Source organism: Vespa mandarinia, chromosome 2, assembly GCF_050613455.1.
Source record: "Vespa mandarinia isolate Hongniang chromosome 2, ASM5061345v1, whole genome shotgun sequence".
In the NCBI taxonomy this organism is placed as follows: Eukaryota; Metazoa; Arthropoda; class Insecta; order Hymenoptera; family Vespidae; genus Vespa; species Vespa mandarinia.
Genome location: NC_140811.1, coordinates 1 through 8,293, shown reverse-complemented (window position 1 = coordinate 8,293; position 8,293 = coordinate 1).

Below are 8,293 nucleotides of genomic sequence, written 5' to 3'. Positions count from 1 at the left end.
GGCGATCATTGCGGAACCATGGTGGGTTCCTCCGGGGGATGAGAGGTGGTTCTCATCCCTAGGAGGGACCTCACTCTCCGCGGTGCTTGTGGGCGAAAGTAGAAGACCCTGTAGCCTTGTGCGTAGGGGCCTTTTCTATGTAGCCGTTAAATGGGGGGACTCGCTGGTAGTCTCGGTTTACTTTCCTCCCAGCGAGAACATAATTATGTTTAGTAGACTCCTTAATGAGCTTGAGGAGCTTTTAGAAGCATTTCCCGCTCTCCCAGCGCTGGTGGCTGGCGACTTTAATGCCCGGACCAGCAGATGGGACCCAGAAGGCAGGAGTAACCGGAGAGGTGAGTTGCTCTGTGCCTGGGCCAATAGATTGGATCTGGGTTTGCTGAACCGGGTTGGCTGTCCTACGTGCGTTCGACCACAGGGGTCGAGCGTCATAGATCTAACGTGGGGCACGTCGGCGGCTGGCGTCCGCCTCTCGGACTGGAGAGTGGATGAGGTTGAGTCCCTGTCGGACCACCTACATATTAGATATAATTATAGGCACGAAGCTACAGGGGTCCGAAACTCTTGCCCACAGGAGAAAAAGTTTCCTCGCTGGAAGATTAACTCCCTGGATGAGGACTACTTGGCGGCGGCCCTCATCTCGGGGGAGTGGACGGGTGGAATTGGATGCAGGAGAAGTGCGATCGGTGCGGACTGTGTGGACAAGATGGTGAAGTGGGCACAGTCTACACTGAAACAGGCGTGCGACACGGCCATGTCCCGGGTAAGGGGACAAACCCGTGGTAGAAGAAGTACTTACTGGTGGTCGGACGAACTAGCGAACCTTAGGGCCGTTGCGACGACCACAGTAAGGAAACTTTCCAGGGCCAGGAAGAAAAAGAAGAACGGCGATGAAATAGTGCGGTGCCTGGACGCTCGAAGGGACGCAAGGAGGGCACTGTCTAGGGCTATTAAAGTGGCCAAGAGGAACTCATGGAGGGACCTGCTGGACTCCATAGAGGAGGATCCATGGGGAAGACCCTACAAACTGGTCTTGGGGAAACTAAGGCCATATGCCCCACCAGTAACCGAAACCATGGAGGAGGAGGTACTGGAAAAAATCCTCTGTGAGTTGTTCCCAGGAGGACCGGGAGTTGAAGAGCCGCAGGAACCTACGCTATCGGAGGTAACTATCTCTGAAGAGGAGGTCTTGGCTGCTGCCCGGAAAAAAGGAAGAGGAAGAAAGGCTCCTGGACTGGATGGAATACCGGGTGTGGTTGTGCGTGCTGCGTCGATACACTGTGGGAAAGGGTTGGCGCAGTGCTTTTCTGCATGCCTTAGCACAGGAAAGTTCCCAACAGCGTGGAAGATAGCGAGGCTCGTCCTTATCAAAAAGAAAAGGGACGCGCCCCCGGACTCATCGGGATCATATAGACCCATATGCGTGATTGGCGAACTGGGGAAACTATTCGAGCGGATAGTCGTTGGCCGGATCAACAACTATCTAGAGGAGACTCGTACCCTGTCGTCATCACAATATGGGTTTAGGCCGGGAAGATCCACTGTGGATGCCGTCCTCGATGTTAAAAACTTCGTGGAGGCATCGACGCGGATCGGGAAGGTGGTTATCCTGGTGAGTCTGGATATCTCGAACGCCTTCAATTCCTTGCCGTGGACTGTGATCGTTAGGGCTATGGAGCGTGGAAAATTTCCACGTTACATAGTGGACATCATAAAGAGTTACCTGGACAAACGCGCCATAGCATACACGAACAAGTATGGACGCGTCGTGAAAAGACAGGTGTATTGTGGGGTCCCACAGGGATCCGTTTTGGGCCCTACGTTGTGGAACATTGCCTATGACAGTGTCCTCCGAATCCCGATGCCAGGTGGCTCCCGTGTCGTCTGCTATGCGGACGACACGGCCCTCCTGTCATCGGGATGGGACCTGTCGCAGGCCATCGTGAACGCCGAGCAGGACCTGGAAGTCCTGGTAAGGGAGATCGAGGGATTGGGCCTTAAAGTGGCGCCACAAAAGACGGAGGCCATGGCCTTCCCTGCCTCTGCCTTCTGCAGACGCAGGAATGTCTCACCCCCTAAGATTTGCCTTAGAGGGGTTCGCGTAGAGGTCAGAACCAGTGTGAAATACCTGGGCATTGTCGTAGACTCAAAAATGTCGTTCAGGCCCCACTTTGAGGCCGTAATTCCAAAAGCCGAGGGTATCCTTCGGCACCTTGGAAGGCTCCTTCCGAACCTTCACGGACCGGGCGAGAGGAAGCGGCGCCTCTATAGCGGCGTGATCCACTCGGTGCTCCTATATGGGGCACCGGTGTGGTGGCGCGCCATTGTGGAGGATACGCGAATCGGGCGGGCTGTGCGGAGCCTCCAAAGGAAGGTGGCGATCCGGGTGTGTTGTGCCTATAGGACGATCTCCTTCCATGCGGCTATGATGATCGCGGGGATTATTCCTCTCGGTCATTTGGCACCCCAGCTGGCGGAGACGTATGCGGCCGTTAGAGGCGCGGAGGAACCTGTTTCTCCGCGCGCTAAGGCTGTATTGGGTGCTCTTGCCAGAAGGAGGGCAATAGAGGCATGGAGGGCTGAGGAACTAGAGTTCATCGGGTCCCCAGAGGCAACGGGAGTGCGCACGAGGGCGGCCATTGCCGAATGGTTGGCTGAGTGGATTGGAAGGCCGTTCTCTATCGGAACGACATTTCATACCACGCAGCTGATGACCGGTCATGGATGTTTCTCGGCGTATTTATATGGAATAAGGAAAATCCCCTCCCCACGTTGTTTTCACTGCGAGGGGAGTGAGGATACGGCGGAACACACCCTGATCGACTGCCCGGCGTGGATGGATGCCAGGAATGAATTGATCGCCGCGATGGGGGGAGGTCAGCTAACCCTTCCCGAGATAGTCAGGGTTTCCCTGACTGTCCCGGGAGGATGGGCGGCCTTTCGGACCTTCGCTGGACGGGTTATGCGCGCAAAGGAGGACGCTGAAAGGCGCAGGGAACGGTTGCGTGCAGATGATGGATGTGTGAATGAGCGTGTGGGTTCGTACGCGGATGGGAGCGCGAACGATTGGCCGCATAGGAGAGTGATTCCAGTGCGGCCACCTCGGGCAAGGCTCCGAGCAGCTCAGGCGGCGTCTGGCTCAAGCGTCGCTCCTTTATAGTCGGTAGTTCGTATAAACGAAGGTGAGTGGGCCCGGTCAGAGCACCATGGGGTGGAAATCGGGCCAATATGTATATAGTCAGGGAGTATTTTGCGTCTCCAGGAGCTCGTTGGCCCCTGTCGAGTGCGCTATAGTGGTGTGAATGTGGATGTATGGATGAATGAGAGCAAGGCGAATACCGGCCTGGCTCACCGAGAAGGGGTGGTGGGTGAATTTGTAATACGCATATGTGTAATCCCGCCCACCACCTTGTTTTCTCAGCGCGTTAGTTATAAGAATCGGGAGGTTTTTTAGTCGGTAGGCGACCCGTTCCTGGGAGCATTCCCAGGCGGGCTGAATCCGACACTCCTCTGAGTACCGGGCTCAGAGGGCCTATGAAGGTTTTTCCTCCTGACGAAACAAAAAAAAAAAAAAAAAAGGGTTGCGTCAGGGTTGCGTCAGGGTTGCGTCAGGGTTGCGTCAGGGTTGCGTCAGGGTTGCGTCAGGGTTGCGTCAGGGTTGCGTCAGGGTTGCGTCAGGGTTGCGTCAGGGTTGCGTCAGGGTTGCGTCAGGGTTGCGTCAGGGTTGCGTCAGGGTTGCGTCAGGGTTGCGTCAGGGTTGCGTCAGGGTTGCGTCAGGGTTGCGTCAGGGTTGCGTCAGGGTTGCGTCAGGGTTGCGTCAGGGTTGCGTCAGGGTTGCGTCAGGGTTGCGTCAGGGTTGCGTCAGGGTTGCGTCAGGGTTGCGTCAGGGTTGCGTCAGGGTTGCGTCAGGGTTGCGTCAGGGTTGCGTCAGGGTTGCGTCAGGGTTGCGTCAGGGTTGCGTCAGGGTTGCGTCAGGGTTGCGTCAGGGTTGCGTCAGGGTTGCGTCAGGGTTGCGTCAGGGTTGCGTCAGGGTTGCGTCAGGGTTGCGTCAGGGTTGCGTCAGGGTTGCGTCAGGGTTGCGTCAGGGTTGCGTCAGGGTTGCGTCAGGGTTGCGTCAGGGTTGCGTCAGGGTTGCGTCAGGGTTGCGTCAGGGTTGCGTCAGGGTTGCGTCAGGGTTGCGTCAGGGTTGCGTCAGGGTTGCGTCAGGGTTGCGTCAGGGTTGCGTCAGGGTTGCGTCAGGGTTGCGTCAGGGTTGCGTCAGGGTTGCGTCAGGGTTGCGTCAGGGTTGCGTCAGGGTTGCGTCAGGGTTGCGTCAGGGTTGCGTCAGGGTTGCGTCAGGGTTGCGTCAGGGTTGCGTCAGGGTTGCGTCAGGGTTGCGTCAGGGTTGCGTCAGGGTTGCGTCAGGGTTGCGTCAGGGTTGCGTCAGGGTTGCGTCAGGGTTGCGTCAGGGTTGCGTCAGGGTTGCGTCAGGGTTGCGTCAGGGTTGCGTCAGGGTTGCGTCAGGGTTGCGTCAGGGTTGCGTCAGGGTTGCGTCAGGGTTGCGTCAGGGTTGCGTCAGGGTTGCGTCAGGGTTGCGTCAGGGTTGCGTCAGGGTTGCGTCAGGGTTGCGTCAGGGTTGCGTCAGGGTTGCGTCAGGGTTGCGTCAGGGTTGCGTCAGGGTTGCGTCAGGGTTGCGTCAGGGTTGCGTCAGGGTTGCGTCAGGGTTGCGTCAGGGTTGCGTCAGGGTTGCGTCAGGGTTGCGTCAGGGTTGCGTCAGGGTTGCGTCAGGGTTGCGTCAGGGTTGCGTCAGGGTTGCGTCAGGGTTGCGTCAGGGTTGCGTCAGGGTTGCGTCAGGGTTGCGTCAGGGTTGCGTCAGGGTTGCGTCAGGGTTGCGTCAGGGTTGCGTCAGGGTTGCGTCAGGGTTGCGTCAGGGTTGCGTCAGGGTTGCGTCAGGGTTGCGTCAGGGTTGCGTCAGGGTTGCGTCAGGGTTGCGTCAGGGTTGCGTCAGGGTTGCGTCAGGGTTGCGTCAGGGTTGCGTCAGGGTTGCGTCAGGGTTGCGTCAGGGTTGCGTCAGGGTTGCGTCAGGGTTGCGTCAGGGTTGCGTCAGGGTTGCGTCAGGGTTGCGTCAGGGTTGCGTCAGGGTTGCGTCAGGGTTGCGTCAGGGTTGCGTCAGGGTTGCGTCAGGGTTGCGTCAGGGTTGCGTCAGGGTTGCGTCAGGGTTGCGTCAGGGTTGCGTCAGGGTTGCGTCAGGGTTGCGTCAGGGTTGCGTCAGGGTTGCGTCAGGGTTGCGTCAGGGTTGCGTCAGGGTTGCGTCAGGGTTGCGTCAGGGTTGCGTCAGGGTTGCGTCAGGGTTGCGTCAGGGTTGCGTCAGGGTTGCGTCAGGGTTGCGTCAGGGTTGCGTCAGGGTTGCGTCAGGGTTGCGTCAGGGTTGCGTCAGGGTTGCGTCAGGGTTGCGTCAGGGTTGCGTCAGGGTTGCGTCAGGGTTGCGTCAGGGTTGCGTCAGGGTTGCGTCAGGGTTGCGTCAGGGTTGCGTCAGGGTTGCGTCAGGGTTGCGTCAGGGTTGCGTCAGGGTTGCGTCAGGGTTGCGTCAGGGTTGCGTCAGGGTTGCGTCAGGGTTGCGTCAGGGTTGCGTCAGGGTTGCGTCAGGGTTGCGTCAGGGTTGCGTCAGGGTTGCGTCAGGGTTGCGTCAGGGTTGCGTCAGGGTTGCGTCAGGGTTGCGTCAGGGTTGCGTCAGGGTTGCGTCAGGGTTGCGTCAGGGTTGCGTCAGGGTTGCGTCAGGGTTGCGTCAGGGTTGCGTCAGGGTTGCGTCAGGGTTGCGTCAGGGTTGCGTCAGGGTTGCGTCAGGGTTGCGTCAGGGTTGCGTCAGGGTTGCGTCAGGGTTGCGTCAGGGTTGCGTCAGGGTTGCGTCAGGGTTGCGTCAGGGTTGCGTCAGGGTTGCGTCAGGGTTGCGTCAGGGTTGCGTCAGGGTTGCGTCAGGGTTGCGTCAGGGTTGCGTCAGGGTTGCGTCAGGGTTGCGTCAGGGTTGCGTCAGGGTTGCGTCAGGGTTGCGTCAGGGTTGCGTCAGGGTTGCGTCAGGGTTGCGTCAGGGTTGCGTCAGGGTTGCGTCAGGGTTGCGTCAGGGTTGCGTCAGGGTTGCGTCAGGGTTGCGTCAGGGTTGCGTCAGGGTTGCGTCAGGGTTGCGTCAGGGTTGCGTCAGGGTTGCGTCAGGGTTGCGTCAGGGTTGCGTCAGGGTTGCGTCAGGGTTGCGTCAGGGTTGCGTCAGGGTTGCGTCAGGGTTGCGTCAGGGTTGCGTCAGGGTTGCGTCAGGGTTGCGTCAGGGTTGCGTCAGGGTTGCGTCAGGGTTGCGTCAGGGTTGCGTCAGGGTTGCGTCAGGGTTGCGTCAGGGTTGCGTCAGGGTTGCGTCAGGGTTGCGTCAGGGTTGCGTCAGGGTTGCGTCAGGGTTGCGTCAGGGTTGCGTCAGGGTTGCGTCAGGGTTGCGTCAGGGTTGCGTCAGGGTTGCGTCAGGGTTGCGTCAGGGTTGCGTCAGGGTTGCGTCAGGGTTGCGTCAGGGTTGCGTCAGGGTTGCGTCAGGGTTGCGTCAGGGTTGCGTCAGGGTTGCGTCAGGGTTGCGTCAGGGTTGCGTCAGGGTTGCGTCAGGGTTGCGTCAGGGTTGCGTCAGGGTTGCGTCAGGGTTGCGTCAGGGTTGCGTCAGGGTTGCGTCAGGGTTGCGTCAGGGTTGCGTCAGGGTTGCGTCAGGGTTGCGTCAGGGTTGCGTCAGGGTTGCGTCAGGGTTGCGTCAGGGTTGCGTCAGGGTTGCGTCAGGGTTGCGTCAGGGTTGCGTCAGGGTTGCGTCAGGGTTGCGTCAGGGTTGCGTCAGGGTTGCGTCAGGGTTGCGTCAGGGTTGCGTCAGGGTTGCGTCAGGGTTGCGTCAGGGTTGCGTCAGGGTTGCGTCAGGGTTGCGTCAGGGTTGCGTCAGGGTTGCGTCAGGGTTGCGTCAGGGTTGCGTCAGGGTTGCGTCAGGGTTGCGTCAGGGTTGCGTCAGGGTTGCGTCAGGGTTGCGTCAGGGTTGCGTCAGGGTTGCGTCAGGGTTGCGTCAGGGTTGCGTCAGGGTTGCGTCAGGGTTGCGTCAGGGTTGCGTCAGGGTTGCGTCAGGGTTGCGTCAGGGTTGCGTCAGGGTTGCGTCAGGGTTGCGTCAGGGTTGCGTCAGGGTTGCGTCAGGGTTGCGTCAGGGTTGCGTCAGGGTTGCGTCAGGGTTGCGTCAGGGTTGCGTCAGGGTTGCGTCAGGGTTGCGTCAGGGTTGCGTCAGGGTTGCGTCAGGGTTGCGTCAGGGTTGCGTCAGGGTTGCGTCAGGGTTGCGTCAGGGTTGCGTCAGGGTTGCGTCAGGGTTGCGTCAGGGTTGCGTCAGGGTTGCGTCAGGGTTGCGTCAGGGTTGCGTCAGGGTTGCGTCAGGGTTGCGTCAGGGTTGCGTCAGGGTTGCGTCAGGGTTGCGTCAGGGTTGCGTCAGGGTTGCGTCAGGGTTGCGTCAGGGTTGCGTCAGGGTTGCGTCAGGGTTGCGTCAGGGTTGCGTCAGGGTTGCGTCAGGGTTGCGTCAGGGTTGCGTCAGGGTTGCGTCAGGGTTGCGTCAGGGTTGCGTCAGGGTTGCGTCAGGGTTGCGTCAGGGTTGCGTCAGGGTTGCGTCAGGGTTGCGTCAGGGTTGCGTCAGGGTTGCGTCAGGGTTGCGTCAGGGTTGCGTCAGGGTTGCGTCAGGGTTGCGTCAGGGTTGCGTCAGGGTTGCGTCAGGGTTGCGTCAGGGTTGCGTCAGGGTTGCGTCAGGGTTGCGTCAGGGTTGCGTCAGGGTTGCGTCAGGGTTGCGTCAGGGTTGCGTCAGGGTTGCGTCAGGGTTGCGTCAGGGTTGCGTCAGGGTTGCGTCAGGGTTGCGTCAGGGTTGCGTCAGGGTTGCGTCAGGGTTGCGTCAGGGTTGCGTCAGGGTTGCGTCAGGGTTGCGTCAGGGTTGCGTCAGGGTTGCGTCAGGGTTGCGTCAGGGTTGCGTCAGGGTTGCGTCAGGGTTGCGTCAGGGTTGCGTCAGGGTTGCGTCAGGGTTGCGTCAGGGTTGCGTCAGGGTTGCGTCAGGGTTGCGTCAGGGTTGCGTCAGGGTTGCGTCAGGGTTGCGTCAGGGTTGCGTCAGGGTTGCGTCAGGGTTGCGTCAGGGTTGCGTCAGGGTTGCGTCAGGGTTGCGTCAGGGTTGCGTCAGGTTGCGTCAGGGTTGCGTCAGGGTTGCGTCAGGGTTGCGTCAGGGTTGCGTCAGGGTTGCGTCAGGGTTGCGTCAGGGTTGCGTCAGGGTTGCGTCAGGGTTGCG